Source organism: Callospermophilus lateralis, chromosome 2 (assembly GCF_048772815.1).
Source record: "Callospermophilus lateralis isolate mCalLat2 chromosome 2, mCalLat2.hap1, whole genome shotgun sequence".
Classification (NCBI taxonomy): Eukaryota; Metazoa; Chordata; class Mammalia; order Rodentia; family Sciuridae; genus Callospermophilus; species Callospermophilus lateralis.
In genome coordinates, this window is record NC_135306.1 from 167,424,380 (window position 1) to 167,444,748 (window position 20,369).

At 45.7% G+C, this 20,369-nt stretch overlaps 1 protein-coding gene and 1 long non-coding RNA gene across 2 annotated transcripts in view; one reads left to right on the forward strand and one right to left on the reverse strand.

Annotated features, from left to right (window-relative positions):
* Positions 1-20,369, reverse strand: part of Ptpn5 (protein tyrosine phosphatase non-receptor type 5) — a 62,441-nt gene that overhangs the window by 18,727 nt on the left and 23,345 nt on the right. The gene's annotated exons all lie outside the window — the stretch shown is intronic.
* LOC143392834 (uncharacterized) lies at positions 1,620-19,624 on the forward strand. The gene is made up of 3 exons (XR_013090418.2): positions 1,620-3,304; positions 4,142-4,215; positions 18,884-19,624. It is a non-coding gene; the product is annotated as an uncharacterized LOC143392834 (long non-coding RNA).

Here is a 20,369-nt window from a genome sequence, read left to right on the forward strand (position 1 = left end):
TCATCATTCAATAGTGTATTATTTAGTCTCCAGGTGTTAGAGAGTAGCTTTTATTTTTTATTCTATCATTGGTTTCTAATTTTATTTCATTATGATCTGATAGGATGCAGTGTATTATATCAATTTTTTTGTATTTGCTAAGAGTTGCTTTATGGCATAAGATGTAGTCTGTTTTAGAGAAGGATCCATGTGCTGCTGAGAAGAAAGTATATTTGCTCATTGATGGATGAAATATTCTATATATGTTAAGTATAAATTATTGATTGTATTATTTAGCTCTAGAGTTTCTTTGTTTAGCTTTTGTTTGGAAGATCTATCCAGTAGTGAAAGAGGTGTGTTAAAGTCACCCAGTATTATTGTGCTGTGATCTATTTAATTCTTGAAGTTGGGAAGGCTTTGTTTGATGTATGTAGATGCTTCTTTGTTTGGGGCATAAATATTTATGATTGTTATGTCTTATTGATGTATAATTCCCTAAAGAAGTATAAAATATCCTTCTTTGTCCCTTCTAATTAACTTGGGCTTGAAGTCTACTTTATCTGATATGAGGATAGAAACCCCTACTTGTTTACATGATCCACACAATCTAAATGTTTTTTCCCATTCTTTCACCCTCAGTCTATGGATGTCTTTGTTTATGAGGTGAGTCTCTTGGAGACAGCATATTGTTGGGTCTTATTTCTTAATCGAACTTGCCAATCTATGTCTTTTGATTGATCAGTTTAGGCCATTAACATTCAAGGTTATTACTGAGATATTATTTGTGCCCCAGTTGTTTTATTTTTTTTTAATTTGACTTAATTTATCCTTTGATTTGACTGTTCCTTTGGCTTTGTTCCTCTCTTTGCTTTTTTTTGCTTTTTTTTCCCCTCACTTCTTTCTCATGCTTTCTGGTTGTGAGTTCTTTTAACTTCTATTTATCATGAAAGGCTTTTATTTCATCTTCAAATCCAAAACAATTTTGCTGGACATAAAATTCTTGGTTGGCATCCATTTTCTTTCAGAGCTTGAAATATATTATTCCAGGACCTTCTAGCTTTGAGGTTCTAGGTTGAGAAATCAGTTGAGATCTGAATTGGTTTCCCTCTATATGTAATTCATTTTTTTTCTTATGGCCTTTAAGATTTTATCTTTATTCTCTGTTAGTCATTCTCATTATAATGTGTCTTGGTGTGGGTCTGCTGTAATTTTGTACATTTGGGGTTCTACAGGCCTCTTATATTTGATTTCCCATTTTATTCTTTAGATTTGGGAAATTTTCTGATATTACCATTAAAGATATCATGCATTTATTTGTTTTTTATCTCTGCTCCTTCATCACCTTGATAACTCTTAAAATTTGGTCTTTTCATGTTATCCCATAATTCTTGAATGTTCTGTTCATGTTTTTTTTTACCATCTTCTCTGCATGGTCAACTGTTTTCAAGATTATATATTTTTTTCTTCATTGCCTGAAGTTCTATCTTCCAAGTGGTCTAGTCTGTTGGTAATGCTTTCTATTGAATTTATAATTTGGTTTATTGATTCCTTCATTTCAAGGATTTCTACTTATTTTTTTTTGGTCACAATCTTTAACTCTTTATTGAAGTGATCTTTCACTTCCGGTGTTTTTTCTTTGATTTCACTCCTTATATTATCCTTTACTTTGCAGATCAGTTTAACCATATATATTCTAAACTCCTTCTCTGACATTTCTTCTACTGTGTTGTCAGTGGATTCTGTCTTTGGAGCACCTTGGTTTGTTTGGGACGCTTTATTCCCCTGTTTTTTTTTTTTTTTCATTTTATTCATGTGTTTTCCCATCTAGCAGTATGTATCTAAGGCAGCACAAATTCTACCCTGAAGACCTATAGTGTCCCTGAAGTTTCTAGCACCTTGCCTTCAAGGAGGGGAGACCAACATTAATAGCATCCAATGTAAATAACACACAGCCCCAAACCCACGAGATCCTATCAAGACTTCCACAGTTTTCTCTCAACAAACCAAAATAACAAGTTCAATTACTGTCACACTATATACAGCAAATTTGCTAAAAGGTTTCACAATCCCAAATGTTGGAGAAAGAGAGAACAGAAGTGGTGCAGGGCTTGATGTTCATGAGGAAGGAGGACAGAAGCCAGAAGCAAAAACTTATAGTAAGAGTGGAAGAGGAATTGACAGAGGCTGTTAGTGAAAGAAAAGATAGAGAATCCTTGAAAGCAGACAAGTGAGAGGAAAAATATATACAATGAAAAATTAAAAATATAAGCCTACACAACAAAACTGCAAAATACCATCCATACACCAGTCAACAAAATCATGCATGAAAACTGCCTGGTCCCCCAAAGAGTAGAAATACTAGAGAAGAGATTTTAAAAATATTTAAAAACAAAACAAGCCAAAACCACCACCACCACCACCACCACCACCACCACCAGCAAACCCTAAAACCTCAATGGAAAACTGAACAATTGTTTGCTTCAGAGTTCAAAGTTCTCTCAGTCCTGTCTGATTCTTCATGGGATGGGCAGGCCCAGATCAGCCCATACAGACCGAGTCGATATCCCACAGATCTGGATTTCAGATACTCCAGGCTTGGCCATGTTGCATTCCCAAGATCTCAATGCTGTTCCAATTTGCAGAGAGATCACCAAGGGATGTGCTCACATAGAAGAGCCACCCTAAAAAGAAGCTGCAAGATGGCAGTCACCAGCAATCCCAATAGGAAGACTCTAGGTGCAGCCAACCCTGCAGGCACTCTGACCCAGGACCTCCAGGTCCCCAAACTGTGCCCCCAAACAGAGGTGGCTGTTCCCCAAGATGGCAGTGGTGGCAAAGCGGCTGGCACTCTGACTCCCTGACCTCCAGGCGCTGGCTGGAGTCCTAAGATTGAGGTGGCTGCGTGGAACCAAACCTGCCGGCACCCGGCTGTGGACCGGTCAGTGACCCGGCTGCGGAGCGGGTCAGTGATGGCGATCTTCGGCAGCAGCACTGGTTGGTGGTAATGGCGCCTGGAAAAAAGACCTCCCTGTGACAGTAGGAGTGGTGTAGGAAGCAGTGTAGGCAGCAGCCTTGCCCTGAGAGAAGACCTCTGGGCTATGATGGTGACCTCACAAAGAGAAAAGTCCAAGTCTGGGACAGCAGTGCGGGGAGCAGAGGCGTTGGGGTGGGGTGTAGGCTGCAGCTGCGTGCCATGCTGAGAGAAAAGACCTTCCTGCTATGGCGGCAGAGACGTATGTCCTGGAGTGCAGCAGTGGTCTGTTGGCAGCGCTCCTGCCTGGTTCCTCTTCTGCTGTGCACCAGCTGTGGCCTTGTAGCTCCTCAGGTAAGTCTGTCCCTAGTGCTTTGTACATGCTATTCCTTTACCTGGAATATCCCTCCAACACTCTGCTTCCCTCCCTTGCCTATTCCAAGGGAACTCCTATTCATCTGATGGATCTTAATCAAATGCCACCTGGAGTAAGTCCTGCCCTATCATGTACTAGCACCCCATGCCACTCCTTCAGAAGCACAATAGCCCTAGAAGGTGTGGAGCTCTGTTCTGAGTGCTTTACATGCATTGAGGTATTTACTTTTCACAGTTACCCCTATGAGGCGGGCAGTGCCATCACCCCCATTCTACTGGAGAGGAAGAGGAGGGGGACACAGCAGCTAAGAAGTTCCATGCTTCTTAGATTGGGATGCATGTACCCTTGAGGGCAAAGCCACAGGATAAATGTCACTCATCTTCCTGAAGCATAAATTTGATTTGAAGCTTTGGGTGAGGGGAAAATACATTTTAATATCAAAACAAGTGCAGATACACCATAGTATAGGATATAGGACACTCTAGGTGGTAAGTAGGAGAGGTGGATTCAGTTTGAGGCAGTCAGATAGGCTCTGGGGTACATTATACTTGCCATGGTTTGCAAAATGATTTGTGGAGTATCATCTCCTCTACTTTCCTGGAAGTCCTGTGGGGGCAGGGGTGGTATTGGTTTTGCTCATCATGATTATCTATGGCATCTAGCACAAATCTTGGCATGAAAGTCTCCAGTAAATATTTATTAAACGAGGGTATGGTGATGGACAAGTGAGATCCTTAAAAAAAAAAAAAAGTATGTTTTTAGTTGTAGGGGAATAGAATACCTTTTTAAAAAATTTTTTAATATTTATTTTTCAGTTTTCGGTGGACACACATCTTTATTTTATTTTATGTGATGCCAAGGATCGAACACAGCGCCCTGCGCATGCCAGGTGAGCACGTTACTGCTTGAACCACATCCCCAGCCCAATACCTTTATTTTATTTATTTCTTTGTGGTGCTGAGGATCGAACCCAGGGCCCCATACATACTAGGCAAGCGCTCTACTTCTGGGCCGTGATCCTAGCCACAGAAATGATATTCTTTTACTCAGTTTTCTTACCCTATAAAGGGGGATAATAATACACATTTTGAAAAGCTGTTACGAAGAGTTTAGAGACACAGATAAAACACCCACCATGGTGCCTGACATTTATGGTTTGCAAGTACCCAATGAATGGCAGATGATTAAAGATAACACAGGATGATTGCCTTCAAAAGACTCCTAGTCTACTGGGTTAAACAAACCAGTAAATACATATTTACCATACAATACATTAAGTGATATATCTTAAGGGCTGGAGTCTAAGAGATGGGGCGGGCATCTACCCATGGAGGCTATATGGTTACTGACAACCTGTGCAGTCAGCTCACAGCAAGATGAGAGGGGGAAAAGCTGCTGCTAGAAGACAGATCATGTGGGAAGCCAAAAGTTCCCACCACTGATGAGCAGGGGGTGGATTTCTCAAGGGCAAGGTCCTCACCCACACATTTGTCAGGGTCTTGGCCCCAGGTCACCTGGCTTCTATGCCGCAGCTCTGCAATGCACATGCTGTGGACCCTGGGCAATCCCTTCTTTTCCCTGGGTCTCAGTTTCCTTATCTGTAAAGAGAGGGGTGTGAAGTACAATGTGGTTCTTATGTTTCTATCATCTCAGAGGAGAGGAAATGTGGGCCTTTGACGAATAACAACAAGCACACACAATTTTGGACTTTGCTGCTTTGTTTTAAAATCCACGGGTGCTTTATATCCTATACTATGGTGTATCTGCACTCATTTTGATATTAAATTTTTTTCCTCTCACCCAAAGCTTTTGATCAAATTTATGCTTCAGGAAGATGGGTGACATTTACCCTGTGGCTTTGCCCTCAGGGGTACAGGCATCCCAGTCTGAGAAGCATGGAACTTGCCTGCAATAAAATATCATGCAGCCATTATAAATGACTGTGTTGATGAATATTTAATAACACAGAAATTTTGAAAGTATGAAGTTAGAAAGGCAAGGTTATAAAATGGTATGATCTCACTGTATTTGAAAATTAAGAAAGTATAAATGTGTCTATTCAAAGATGGAGGATACCTGATGTAAGATGAGAGATTTGGGGCTAGAGATGTGGCTCAATGATGGAGTGTCTGCCTAGCATTCTCAAGGTCCTAGGTTCAATTCCCAGGACTGGGGAAAAGGAAAAAAAAAAAAAAGGAAGCTCAAGTCTGTAGAGCATGGAGAACAGTGAACAGTGAATGCATGCACATAGTAAGTGCTTAATAAATATTGTTCAAGGTAAACTGGAAGAATATAAGGCAGGTGGCAGGTGTTAACAGTATTTTTGTGGGGGAGATGAGATTAGAGGTGATTTAATTTGCATATCCTAGTTTCCTTCGATAAATATATACAAACACACACATACTTGTAGTGAGAGAAAATATTTTTTAAAAAGAGATGAGAGTTCCTAGCTTAGATATCATGATATCTAGTTAGAATTTCCCAGGTTTCAGGTCCTGACTCCCACCTGTCATATCTAAATGCATGCAATGGGACATTAGAGATCAACAGAGTATGCACAGCTCTGTGTGACCCATCCAGCAGAGCAGTCACTCAGAAAGCAAGCCCCTCTGAGAATGTGATTGTCACTTTTGCATATGAAAGATGGCAGGTTAACTGCCTTGCACATATGGGGGTGTGAGAGAAAATGTAGGCTGATGGGGCCCTGTATACAGATCTGAGACAAGGGGAAGCTTTTTAATTCTTGTTTTTAAATCCCTGGGTACCCAGGCAGTCCTGAGGGCCTGATAAATCTAAGTGATGAGTATTGACTGGGTACCTGATAGAGGCACATTTTTTCAGAGCAGTTTATTTAAAAGTATACAGGAAGATACATTTTCAAACCCATACTATATTCTGCATGTAATCTGGGGGATCCACAGACCTCAGGTTAAGATGCCCTGATCTCAGGAGTGGGCAGTGGGGGGTCTGTTATGGAAAGTGATGGCAGATTTAGAGGTAGAGAACTGAACTAGGAACATGTCTCTTTGATTTTAGTCTCTGCTTATTTGTGCAGGAGTCCAACACACATTTATTGAACATCAACTATATGCCAAGCACTGGGAAAACAAAGATTCGCTTTTACTCTATTTAGGAAATATTTGCTGTGTAGCTACTTTGTCAAGCCCTGGTCTAGATTCTGGGAGTTTAGCAGTGAACAAAGTGGTCCTGACTGCATGGACCACTGTCCTGCTCCTAGGGATGATGTCAGCTCTTCTCCTTGCCCTGCCCTCCCTTCCACTCACTATCTTATTCGGGTGATGATAACACCATCTCATCTTGTAGTGAGAGAAAATATTTTTTAAAAAGAGATGAAAGTTCTCTTGTTCCCAAAGCGCTTCCGTGCACACAGTTGCATTTGCTTTCCTCAGCAGCCCTATGAGGTAGACATTATCATCATCAGCCCGTTTTGTCAGTGAGAGGCGGCTGCTTGTGTCAAGGGCTGGCTTTTCAATAGTTCACAGCGAGGTAGCTGCTTTGCCACGCATGAAACTCTGACTCAGAGGCAGCTTGCTGACAAGCGATTTAATATCAGGCTTGCCTCTTGCACAGGGTGAAGGGGATTTTCCAGGCAAGGAAATCGAGGCTTAGAGAAGTCAAATGCCTTGGTCCAAGTGAGTGCAGACCCTGAGATTCCAGACCAAGTGATGGTTCCATTTTGCCATACCCCTTCTCAGGAAGGGGTCACTGCAGCAATGGCAGGGAGGATGGGGAGAGTCTGAGAGGGAGGGAAGGAGGCCATTTCTGGGGAAACCTTGAGCCCTAACCAGCTGCCTGGGGCTGCTGTGCAGTTTTTGTGTCTGATACCTGGCTAACAGGTCCTCTGAGGCCAAATGGTATAGAGTACTGGAAAGAAGAAGCTCAGAACCCCAGCTCAAAGCTCCAGGGATCCTGGGTAAAGCATTCAGGCAAATGGCCTTCAGATGTCACCTGAGGCAGAGAGGAACACTATGATCCCTCTCTTGTCACCCGGCTCCCAAATCCACCTGCTACTCTGCAGCTACTCTGCCACAGGGCTGTTGCCACTTGAGCTGGAGAACTGTACTGTGGCTGTTCTGTCATGACTCATTCTTCAAGCTCTGGGCAGCCAGCCTACCGGAACTAGAGCGGAAGGCTGGCTCAGCCTGTTCCTGTTTACATGAGAAGGGAGTTTCTGTCCCATTCAGCTTTTCTTCCTTCCCAGTGTGGCCGAGAGTGACCTACCAGCTGAGCCCACACAGTCACAGGGGACCCTGCCTGAAAGAACATCTCACTCAGTCCTGCCAGAGCTCTCAGAATTGCTGTCAGAGCCTGACTCGCCCCGAGGGATATCTTGTCCAGTCTGCCAATTCCTCAAGTGGCAAAATTGAGGCCCAGAGAGGGGAAGTGGCTTGCCCAAGGTCAATGGCTGGAGAATGTCAGAGCCTGGACATCGGCTGCTACCACAACCACCACGGCTAACAGATTCGAATACTTGCACCTGCTGGTGCAGCTCCCAGTGTTTTATACTTTTGAATACTTCCAATCCTCCAAATAACCCAAGAAACACTGATGTGCCTATTCTTAGTTTTAGAGATGAAGAAACTGAGGCCTAGGGGAGTTAAGTCCCCTGGCCAAGGACTGCTAATAAATGGGTATAAACTGAGACTAGAACCCAGGCAGTCTGCCTCCAGAGCCCACCCTTTCAGCCAACACACTAGATGTGACTCCTCTTTGAGCCCAGGACCAGGCCCTCTGCTTTCCATACCATCTTCAAGAACTCTACAACAGCCGGCATGGATGTATTTCAGATGTCATGGTGTTCAAAATACCTTCATTAGACATTGTCTCCTCTTGTTTACAAGATTACCGCTCCTACTTCTTGTGGGGATAAAGGGGACTGGGGAAGAGGGGAGGTAGCCTTGGCCAATTTCTAACAGCTTCCACCTGTGGAGGATTAACTGGCGGGGTGGCTCTGTTAGGTTCTCACTCTGCCTACTCTGAGCCAGGTGCACTCTGAGTCTTGTGCCATTCAGTGCTATTCACAGCGAGGATGTGGGTTGACATTATTGTCTATAGCTTACATATGGAGTCACAGAGGCATAGAGAGCTTAAGTGATTTCCAGGGTCAGAGAGCCAGGAAGTGACAGAATTGGGATTTAAATTCAGGTCATTGGGCCTTCACATTTAATGATTTTTCTCTTATTCCAAGAAAGGTCTGGAAACCCATACACGGGATGAGTTGGGGCAGGTATGCCTACCCTTGTTTTGAGGTTTGCTCAGGTAGGCCCTGAATGTAGAATCAAGGCAGGTGCTTTGGGAGGTGCTGAGAAAGGCTAATGGGTAGAAGGGTCTAGAAGGTATAGGTCCGATCAGCTATTTCTGCCGTCATAATATCACACTGTCAGCAGTGCCTTGAGCTCTGAGAGGGAGAGCCTGGCCTTGATGGGCATGGCTGTGGTCTCTGTCCTCCCTGGGAGTCTGGAGTGGAGATGCCCCATTTTCTGCTGGCTTTGGGATGTACAGCAGGCAAACTAGGGGGCAGAGTTTAGGTGGCAGGGAGAGGGTAGAGTTGCCCAAGCATGCCTTTATTATTTGTAGACATGTCTGGTGTCTAACTGACTCCTAGAAGGCACAACAACCCTGGTAAAGAAAATTTCTAGCTGCTCCCAGCAAAGGTAAACAAATGATAGATTTGGGGTCCTGGGAGTTCATATGGGCTCCCCATAACTCCTCCACCCATCAGTCCTGCTAACCAGTGAGTAGCAAGACCAAGAGATCTAAAGAAGAGGTAGCAAGATGACAAGGGTCTGGGCTGGCAGTGAGTCTGTCTTGGCTGGAAAGATGGCTAGGGCCGGGACCCACGTCTTACACATGTCTGCTTTCCCTGGGCAGAGGATGGGGTGGGATGAGAAACAGACTTGGGCATTCAGAGGATTCTGAACTATTACGTGGGTGCCCACCATTTATTAGCTACCTGACTTGGAAAGTTTTTTAATTCCTGTGATGGTCTCCCAATGTGTCGATTCTTCAATATTACTTCCATCAATAGGTACAGTCTGTGTTCTCCACCCTGGCTGATCTCTCTGAAGAAGAGAATGTGGCAGATGTGTTGTTACAGGACTGTGAGGACAGGTTAGAAAAGCCCATGTGGCCTTTGCTGGATACTCTGGGGCTGCCTGGTGCAGAGGGGTGTTTTCATAGACTGATGTAAGTATTGACTCCTTTAACCCTTACACTGGTAATGACATAAGAAACAGAACTGTCCTTTAAAGATAGGAAAAGAGAAGTGGGAGAGTGCGTGACTTTCCCAAGGCCATCACAACTTATGGAATATCCAAGACTTGGAGTGAGGCCATCTGGCTCTAGCACCTTTCCTCTTACTAGACTCTGGGCTGCCTGCCCTGCACTGGGCCTCCACTACTGCTTCCTCCTCCCTGCTGGGGGAAGTCTGCCTGAGAAGGACAGAGAGGGCAGGAGCCATCTCAGAATGTGTGTTGGGGGGCACAGGGACAGGCCTTTCCCCTTGGCATAGTCCATCACAACCTGGATGGGGGGCTTTTCTGGAGAGAGAAGAATAGAAAGGTAGGACTGGGATCAAGACCATGGGAAGAGAGGTCTGGGAACGAAGGGCATGCACCCACTGCTTGGTCTGAGGGGGAGCAGGGACAGACCACCACTTGCAGACATCAGAGAAGCTATGTGAGGGAAGGCGGCACATTGGGGGCAAGAATGGCACCTGTGCCTGGAAGCTCAAGGCAGGCAGATTTCTGGCAACTTGAACTAGCTCTGGCCAAGAGTACCTATTGACCCTGCAAGTTCCACTGCAGCTCTTCCTGCCCCCACCCCCAGTGGCCTCTGTTTCCAGGCAGGCAGCTTCCTGAAGTGGCCTGCAGTCAAGTCCTACATTCTGTTTGAGTCCCAACTTTGCTATTTTACTACATGTGTGACCTCGGGTAAGTGGCAACCTCTCCGAACCTCAGTCTTGCCTCTGGAGAAAGAGATGTGCTAAAATTTCTCTCATAGGAATTTCACGATACCATGAGGTGAACTATACAGAATGCTTATTAGCCTGGTGCCTGGCATGTACTGAATGTTCAATAAATGGCAGCCAGAGTTTAGAGATGAGAGGGGAAGGGGAGCGAGGGAGAGGCCATAGTGAGGATTTCCCTTTCATATGCCAGGTGAGCTCCCAGGAAGGCAACGGGTGCCGCACCTGGATGTGGGCAGAGGCTTTGAGGCTGCTGGCTGGGACTGGGGTCTGTGGAGGAAGTGGGCATGAACTAGGGGCGGGAGAGGTAGGGCAGCTTTGTCTCTGTCAGTTAATTAAATCCGGAATGCTAACAAGCTTTCAAAACAAAATGCGACTCAAGTGCTCTTTGGATGGGATATAAAAAAACGGTTCTATGAAATTGCAAACAGCTTTGTTGCTGCAAACAAAGGCCCAGTTCTTTGTGCCTTTCTGGAGCGGAGGCCCAAAAGTAAAAGGGTGAAAAGGGTCAATGAAACTCGGAGGGTGCGCCCCTGCCACAGCTGCCCACGCAAAGAACTGAAAGAACCCACAGGTCCTGGCAATCGAGTACCACAGGCCCCCCATGCCTGAGACTTAAGCACAAATGCATGGAGAGGACAGGAAGACTTTAGACAGCATCTTGTTCTACCCTCCCATTTCACAGATGAGGAAACTTAGGTCTAGAGAGTAAGAGGCAGAACCAGGATTGGTAAGTCTTTAACCATCCTGTTCAACCTTTTCAATATGAAGCATAGCATAGGGTGTTTTAACGGGGGCTGTCTATGGGTGTCTGGAAGATCTGAGGCCTGAGGCCCTGTAGCAGTGGGAGTTGGGTCCTAGCTTAGGGTTCTTTGGTGGGTCCTATTAAATGCCCTCAGAATTTTAGGAAAGTACAGGTGACAGCAGTAGAACAAAAGCAGCCCAAGATGTCCCCATGGTAGTAGAACCAACAAATTCCATGTCACCTGGCGTCATAATATATGGCTCTTGGTAACCCAGAAGACTCACAATGCACTTGCAAGGTAGCAAGAGGCCTGAGGGCTCTTTGATCAAGCTGCATGTTCCCCGGCATCTCACTGCCTGTAGGCCTTCCAGGCCTTCTTTAAATTCAAAGAGCTGGTCTTTAGGAGACTTTCCAGTTCTTAAAGTCAACTTCTGGGGGCTGGGGTTGTGGCTCAGAGGAAAAGTGCTTGCCTAGCATGCACAAGGCACTGAGTGTGATCTTCAGTACCACATAAAATTAAATAAAGGTATTGTGTCCACCTACAATTAAAGAATAAATGTTTAAAAAAATAAAAACCAACTGCTGTTTTAAAAAAATCTGCCTCCTTTGATTTAGTTTAATTTAATGGCTTCCCTTTGATCTTAGGATAAAGACCAAAATCTTGTCATAGCCAAAAAGAAGGGAATAGCATGCTCTGGCATGCTAGTCCCATTTGTCTCCCCAGACTCCTCCACGACACCTTCCTCCTGGTTGTCTCTGCTCTAGCTTCTTCCAGATCCTCTGCTGGAACTAGTCTGAAACTAGTAGTTCTACCCTAAGATGTAAATATCGAAGAAATTTTCATATGGTGCCTAAATGAGTATGCAAATCAATGTTTCCTGCAGTGGAGGCATCTGCAGGCCCATTGCTCTGGTAAGCGAGGTGTTCAGGGACATACTGTGGAGCACTTGCAGCCCTCAGGAGCAAAGGATCAAAGTTCTATGGAAGGAGCTTAGGAGCACTCAGTACTGAGTGACAGCAATGAGATTTCACACCATGCACATGCTTTTCAATTTGCAATGGAGTTACGATGGGCCCACAAAATCCACTGTAAGTTGAAAACATGGAAAGTAGAAATGGATTTAATGAATCTAATCTACTAAACATCAAGCTTAGCAACACTGCAGACTCTCAGTTGTTTACTCTTGTGATCTTGAGGCTGACTGGGAGCTGTGGCTTGTTGCTGCCACCCAGCATTGCATTATAATGAATATCACACTGAGTATTGCTAGCACAGGTCAAGATCAAAATTCAAAATGTGAAGTTTGGTTTCTACTGAGTGCATATTTCTTCTGCATCACCTCAGGTCAAAAAAACTGTTAGTTCCATGATTGTAAGTCAGGGACTCTGTATTCAATACACACACTTAAAAATATAAGACAAAAACCATTGCCACCCATCCTGTAAGAGCACAGAGAAACAAAAACGCACATTCAACACGTGAAGTATGCAGAGGAGGGCATAGCAGTGGCAGATAAACAGGATAAATAAGGGAGGGAAACCCAAGCAGTGAACCACTGAAGATGCACCGAGTACCACACACAAGACTTGGGCCAACAATGCTCAGAAAACTCTCAATAAACCCCTCCCCCTCCCCAAGGAAACCCGAAACAAAGCCAGTGAGTTGGAAGTTGGGCCAATGTCCAAAGGGAAAGAAAGAACAGAAGCTGAAGGCCTTTCATCCTATCTGAACCAGGAACTGGGAGAGCTGGAGAGAGGCCCGGGCTGCTTGGGAATCAACACTCCCAGAAGGGGAAACCTTCATGGATTTAGCTGCAGCACAGCTGACTGTCAAGAAGCCCCTGAATCTCCTCTTCCCTGAGCTGGTTCACCTACATACCATCTGAGTCATTTTGTGGATCTCTAGAGGGAGAGGGAATTCCCTGCCTTGATGGCTGACCCCACAGATGCCCCCATTGGGTTACCCAGCACCTATTAAGATCCCTGGGTTGAGTTAGTTCCAGGTTTTGGGGCTGTCAACAGAGCAACCCAACCCAAAGGGAGATGACTTACCCCAGAGGGAACCTTCCCTACAAACTACCACTTTGGCTTAGCTTTAGTAATTTTAATTAGTATTCTAGGGTGACCAATCTTTTTTTTTTAATTTTAAATGATTTTAGAAAATGGTATTTTATTTTCGCATTTTTCTCTTTGTGGTTGACTTTCCTCCTATGTATGTAGACATATCCTAAGAATATGTCTCTTTAGGGGTTCAACTTTTAAGCAATATGGTAGACAGTCTCCAATGATCCTTACCTTCTGGTATTCACAACCTTCTGCAACCTCTCCAACGTGGTACGAGAGCACACAACAGAAATGAAGAAATACTACTTCTAATGTTAGGGTAGAAGAGACAGTGACTTCTATCTTAGAGTCTCCCATGCTCTCTTGAATCTCTCACTCTTGAGATTCAAGATTCAAGCTGCCTTCTTGGGTGGTCATTCAAGTAGCTTATGGAGGGGACTGTCTGGACAGGAACTTAAGACCTCTGGCCAATTGGCTACAAGGAACTGAAGCATCCTATCAGCTCGTGAATGAGCTAGGAAGAGGATGTTCACTCCCAGACAAGTTTTGGGATTACTAGAGCAATCGTCCATTACCCGAGATGTTGGGAGAGACTCAGCCAGAATCACATAGCTAAGCCCTTCCTGGATTCCTGATTTAGGAACTGTGTGAGATAGTGAATATCATTTTAAGCTGCAAAGTTTTGGGGTAATTTGCTGTGTGGCAAAATATAACTAATGTAAAAGCAGTGTTATGCCTTTCTTTGGTTAATGTGAATTTTCCCTACAGGCTGGACTCCTATTGGAGAGAAGCAGGCCTAAGAGGCTGAGTGTAACCAGGGCTGGTCTTGCTGCTGGATGCCAGGATCAACAGGGTGGGCTGCTCGGATTGGCAGAGGGTGGCAATGGGCTGGGTAGGGGACAGAAGCACAATTCTAAATGGTCTTGTCTGTGATGGAGAAATGGTCTATCTTAAGCTAGGTGATGTTCAACAGGGATGTGGGCAAAAAGATCATCTTTTTAAAGGTCTAACACAGTTAGTCACAGCCCATGTGAGGCTGACAGAAGTTTAGAGATGTATAGTGGTTTGTGCAAGATTCCAAGCTCAAAAGGGACAGAACCTAAATTCATTCACAGCCAGGCCTTCTAAATCCAACAATTAGAAACCATAAAAAATGACATGTGAAAAGACTTCATGGTTTACAAACCCCCACTCACATGCATCATCTCATTGAACTCTCAAACGGCCACGAAAAGACGGCTTTTCCCATTTCTCCACAAAGATATCTGTTGGGAAGGCTGGAGAAGTATAGAGACAGGGCTTGCCCAAACCCATCTATGAGAAGTGATGCCCAGGTCTGGACCCTTGGAGCCTGATGCCCAATACTAGGGCAGGCCCACCAGGACGATGGTTCCTGTCCTGGCCTCACAATTTGAAGGGCCCTGCTTCAATCCTCTACCAGGCATCCTCCACCCAGGTGAGGAGTCCCTGGAGCCAGGAGGACGCTTCCCTTTTAGACCATGTTATGGGTATCCCAACCCCTCAAATTCCCTGCCCACACTTCCAAAACCTGATCCCAGGGACTAAGGCCCCTTTTTTTCCGATGTCTTTGTGACGGTCCTCCACGCTGTTGTGTGCATCCCCAGGTTGCTAAGGTGACTGCTTGCAGGAGGTGTGTTTGGAGCTCAGTTGTGCGAGTCAGGGTTCCTAACCACATAATGCAAATGAGGAGATTAACCAGCCCTTAAATGCTTTTTGGGGGAAGGAGGTGGGAGGACCCTGGATTGAACCCAGGGGCACTTTACCACTGAACTACATCCCCAGCCCTATTTATTTATTTAATTTTGAGACAAGGTCTAAGTGGCTTAGGACCTTACCAAGTTGCTGGCCTTGAACCTGCAATCCTCCTGCCTCAGCCTCCTGAGTCGCTGGATTATAGGTGTGTACCTATACCTGGCCCAGTGCTTTTTAGCAAGTTTCTAAAGACATGATCCTGGATCTACCCATCCTCTCAGCCACTTCTTTCAGAAAGCCTTCCTTGGCTCACTAAGTTAGGTCTGCATTATTACTGCAGCCTTCCAAGACATCTTGTATTCTTTGAGAGCTTGTGGGGAACATACCTGCTTGCTTCCCTGTATCACCAGTGCCTGGCAAACACTGGGCCTGGAGTGGATGGCTAATAAATTTGAGTTCATAAAAGGGTCTCAGGCTGCCTTTTCATTTGCCCTTATTGGTTTCTGGTGCAAAACCTCATCAGTGGCAAGGCGGAATGGCTGAGAAAGCTATGACCTGGTCCTTTCTGCTGTTCAAAGGGACTCACTGTGGGATCAGGAGAGCAAAGCTGTCCTCCTCCAGGTCTTCATTTACTTCATAAAGTGGCATCCGGGATGGGGCGGAGGCCTCCTACTGAGATCAAGACCTCATCCCTGCACTCAAGGAGAGTCCTCTAAATATTCATAATGATACAGACTGAGAACTGTGCTGGGCTGGGCTGCGGTCAGCCTTCAAGACACTATGATTTAAGGTGGAGAGTGGAGCCTAGAGTCATTAGCCCAAGAGATCAGCTGTTCCTACTAAAAGGGCAATGCCCTACTCAGGTCTTCAGCATATACTCAAAACCTAGCATAAACCCAACTGATCGTGATTCACTTAAATCTCAGGACATAACTCCAGCCAGCTTCTAGCTGTAAAGGGCCCTGGGAGTACCTTGCTCTTAAGAGCAGTGTTGTCTTTAGACTTGAACCCTGAACTCCCCTTTCTCGGGCCATGCCACTCCCTACAGTGAGAAGTTCACAGGCTCAGGAGATGTGTTCACCTGGAGTCTATGACCACCTAGTGTTCATACCCTCATTCTAGGCTGTACTACTAGAATTCCAGAGTTCTGATCAAATGACCCTTTGCTTGCAGGGATCTTTCCCTCATAACATCTTTCTGAGGGGAGACATTGACTCCTGCTTCAGTATTTTTAGATTTGATAGGTAGCTATTGAGGGGGCGGGTTGTGGACTATGCCTGAACCCATAAACGGATATACCCACATGCATGCAAGGACGCCTTTGCCTTTGCCGTGCAGGATTGAGCACCACTAGGAGCCTTGTTATTTATCTGGCCCCAGTCCCTGCAAATGGCAGGAGCCAGCCTGTCCTGAGTCTGCCCGCTGAAGGCACTGAAAGCAAGACTTGATAAGGTTCTCCATTCCATGTCCCGGCCATGGCTGGCACCTACTGTTGTCTACCTCCTTCTCCTCCCCTGGATCCCCAAGGAAGCTGATGGGTCCCAAGCTAGGTGAGGAGCAGAGGCCCCTGCATCAGCGGTGTTGCTTGCTTTCTTGCGAATGTGAACACCTACACACAGAAGAGGGGGAGTGTGAGTGTGAATGTACCCAAGTGTTTGGGTGACTGTGAGCAAGGAAAGTGAGCAAGTGAGGGAGAGTGAAAGAGAAGAAAAGGAAGGTGAGCATGTGAAGAGTGTGTATGTGAGGGAGAAGAGAAACGTATGTGTGTGCAGGTGTATGAGGCATGGAAGGCAACCCAGTTCACACCAAGTGCCTGCAACAGTACCTGGGAAACATGTATGACGAGGGTCTGGGAATCATCTATGACCAAGGGTCTGGGAATCATGTATACCGAGGGTCTGGGAAAAGACAGAGAATGCAAAGCAGAGGAGGGTGCCTTCTGATCTTCATGCATGTGAGGGAGACAGGGTGCGGGGTCAGTCATGTGGGGAGGGAGAGAGATTCAACATTGGAATGAGAGCTAGCACAGCTGTCCATCACAGGAAGCCTGCAAGGTGGAAGCAGGCGGATGGGGTGGTGACGGAGGGGGCTGAGTGTGTAAGGAGAGGAAGACATGCAGGTGTGTGTCCTTTGGAGGTGCGTGTCCACCCCCACAGGACTCTGTGAGGCAGAGGCAGGCCACGTGCCTGGATGACTACGCGTGGGTATGTGCCACGTGTGTACGTGAGCGTGTGGCTTTGTCAGTGAGAGCGAATGTGAGTTTGGGGCCCATGTGGAGATCCCCGGAGAGGCCATTCTGCAGCAGCTCGGGGCTGTCTAGGTTGCTGGCCATGCCCCAGGGGGTTTCTATTCCAGGAAACTCAATCTTATACGACCTGCCTGATGCTTGCTCAGGTCTGGGTGACCATGGCTGGGAGTGCTGGCCATGTCGCCTTGCCCGGAGGTGTGTGTGGGAATGAATGAGTCACCCAGGCATGGCTGGCCCTGGTTCTGCCTTCTTCTTACCCAGCAGGGAAGACAGTGGGGAGGGGGAGAGAGCACTCAAGGGATGTATTTTACCACCATCATTATGCAATTGCGTGCTGTGTCCATGCATTTTTCTGAAGGCTCAGCACCCCAACTCTCTTGGCCTATGTACCTCCAATCCATTTGTGTCCAAGTTACAGTTTAGATCAGCGGCTCTGCCTCACAAACATTTTTGGCAGTCTGCTCCATACCAGGCTTGGGTCCACAAATTTATGATGCCAAGCCACCCCCAGTCCTTTCCCATCCTGTCTTCCTGGCTTTAATTTTCTCTACAGCACTTATGCCTATTTATCATATTATCTATTTTACTTTTTGTCTATCTTTCCCTTAATAGCAAATGCCTATACAGTGCTTGCTCTGTGCCAGGCCCTGTTCTAAACTCCCTATTGATTCACTGATTCTCCCAACAATTCTAGACAGCAGTGATTATTATTCCTGCCATTTTGCAGATGTAAGGGCCTGAGAGGGGAAGTAGCTTGTCCAGGATCATCCTCCCCATAAGTGACAGAGCCAAGATTGGGTCTGGAGTTCCTAGTCTTACCCAGCACAAAATATTGTCCTGTGAGGGTGGGGAATTTTCTCTGTTTTGGTTCACAGTTGAATCTTCAGTGGTTAGTAATAGTGCATGGCACATGTAGGTGCTCAATTAATAGTAAATGAAGAAATAAGTGAATAAGTGCTGAACAGGGAGGATGCAGAGTGGAAAGAAAGGTGCTTGCCTTCAAAGAACTCACAGTCCCACGAAGGAGACAGATAAATAATTATTGCAATAATAAATACCATGTCAGGATGGCATTATGGGACTCTAGAGAGGTATAAAACTCAGCTGGACTCTGGCAGAGAGGGCTTTCCAGAGGAAGGACACAGGCATGGTGACATTGCCTACCTACTCCCAACTCCTCCCTGGGGAGAAGCCCTGTAAACGCTTTTTGCCTCACAGTCCACAGGGTGCGTGAAGACAACAGTAGTTCTTTGGGGACATTGGAGCAGAACAGGGTAGCAGCAGTCAGCACAATGGCTCTGGAGAGAGACTGCCTGGACTGAATCCTTCCTCTACCAAATAAATGACCTAGAACAGGCAGCCCAACTCCCTGGGCCTTGGTCCCCTCATCTGTTTAACAGGGTAGCAAATGATACCAGCTTCCCTGGGCACTGCATAAGGCAGGTAATGAGCCAGCTTCAGTGGAGATGACTAATGTTCCTTTTCCATTCTACATTGTTTCCTGGCTTTGGGGGAGGAAAGGGAGAGAGTTGGAATTAAACATATTGTGCTTAATACTATAACCTCTCTGCTAAGGATTGATTCCATTTTTTCAGGAATGGCTCAAAGCCAAATTTACCCATGAACCTTTGTTAGGACAAGGACTATGTCTGTTTTATCTACCATTATATCTGAAATACCTAGTAGAATGCCTGAGATGTAGATAAATATTTGTTGAATGAATGACTGATCACATATATTTAACCTCCCAGGACCTCTATGAGGATAAATATTCATGTTGCTGTTGTTTCCATTTACAGATGAAGGACTGGAGGCCCGGCAAGGTTAAGTGACTTGTCCATGAACACACAGCCTGTAAACAGATCAACCAGACTTAAATGCCAAAGCCCGTGCTTTTTCCTCCACACCTCGGCTACTCTCTGGACTCCTATACATCACGTCCCACTTTCTGTGGATTTTTTTTTCTAGCCAGAGGGGCCATCCCTGATTGTAGAATCATCTCTGAATTCTATGACTCATCTCTGAATCACAGAACTGTTTAATAGTTGAAAGGGACTTTTGATGTCATCCAGACCTCCCACCCACTGTGGAAATTTCCTCTCCAGTGCCGTCTTCTCAATACTTGAATGGCTCCAGTGATGAAACACTCATTTTCTTCCTCTGGAATCATTAAGTTCTATGACTGGATCACTTTTAGAGACAGAAAGTAAGTTCTGTATCCCTTGGGCCAACAGGTCTCTCTTTCATTTTTACGTACTGGGCTTACATCCTCCTCCTAAGGCACACAGAATGGGTCTGCTGACCTTCCATGTGATGGCCGCAGATATTGAGACATCCCTTCAGAGAACTCTTTTCTTCAAGCTTACTGTTCCGGTCCCCACAACTCTTCTGTGAGGTGCTCCGTCCCAGACTAGCTCAAAGGTCCGTCCAAAGGGAGCAATGGCTCCCCTACTGGACAAGGGGTGAACTGCACCGAAGGGCTCAAGAGGCAGGATAGCTGAGGAGCTTCCTGGGGAGCCTGGGCACCAGCACTGGTGAATAAAATAACTGCCTTTTCCTCTCTCTCTCTCTCTTTTTTTTTTTTTAAAGAGTCACTGCTTTAGTGTCACATCTAGTTGCTTGTGACATCAATCTTAGAGGGTGTCACATGGAGACTCCATTCTAAGGTTTCTTACCAACCATGAGGTCTCCTTCAAGCTGCTGGTTTAGGACTTCAGTTAGAATTCAAAAGGCTATTTCTTAAGAATTTTTTTCTTTAACCAAAAGCTTTGGAAGAGGGATATGAAAAGCTGTGCTTTGCTATGGGATCATGATGATTTTCTTTTCTTTCTTTTTCACTTGTCTTTATTTTCTAGTATTGCTACCATGGACATTTGTTGTAAGAAAAAAAAATTATACAAAGGAGGAAACATACATTTAAAAATCCTCTCCTTGCCCCTTTCCCTTTATTCCTTCCAAGATTGTTCATCACGACCTGGGTATGTGGTCTCCAACTGGTAGGGCATGCTGCCACCCTGTGGGCAGGCGTGCCTTGGTAACATCTCCGTGGTGACTGCAATGGCTGGGGTTCAGACAGCCAGGCTCCCAACAATGTGGTCAAAGTCTGCCCAACACATCGCTGGTCAGCAGACATGACCCTCTGAGCCCTCCACCTCTCAGCACAGCCATAGCTGCCCTCTCTTCCCGGCTGCCTAGAGAAGCTCCAAACGCTAGCAGGTCAGGAAGCCATCAGGGATGAGGAAACTCCCCATTTAAACCTGGAGCAGCTGCACTGTACCTGTGGAC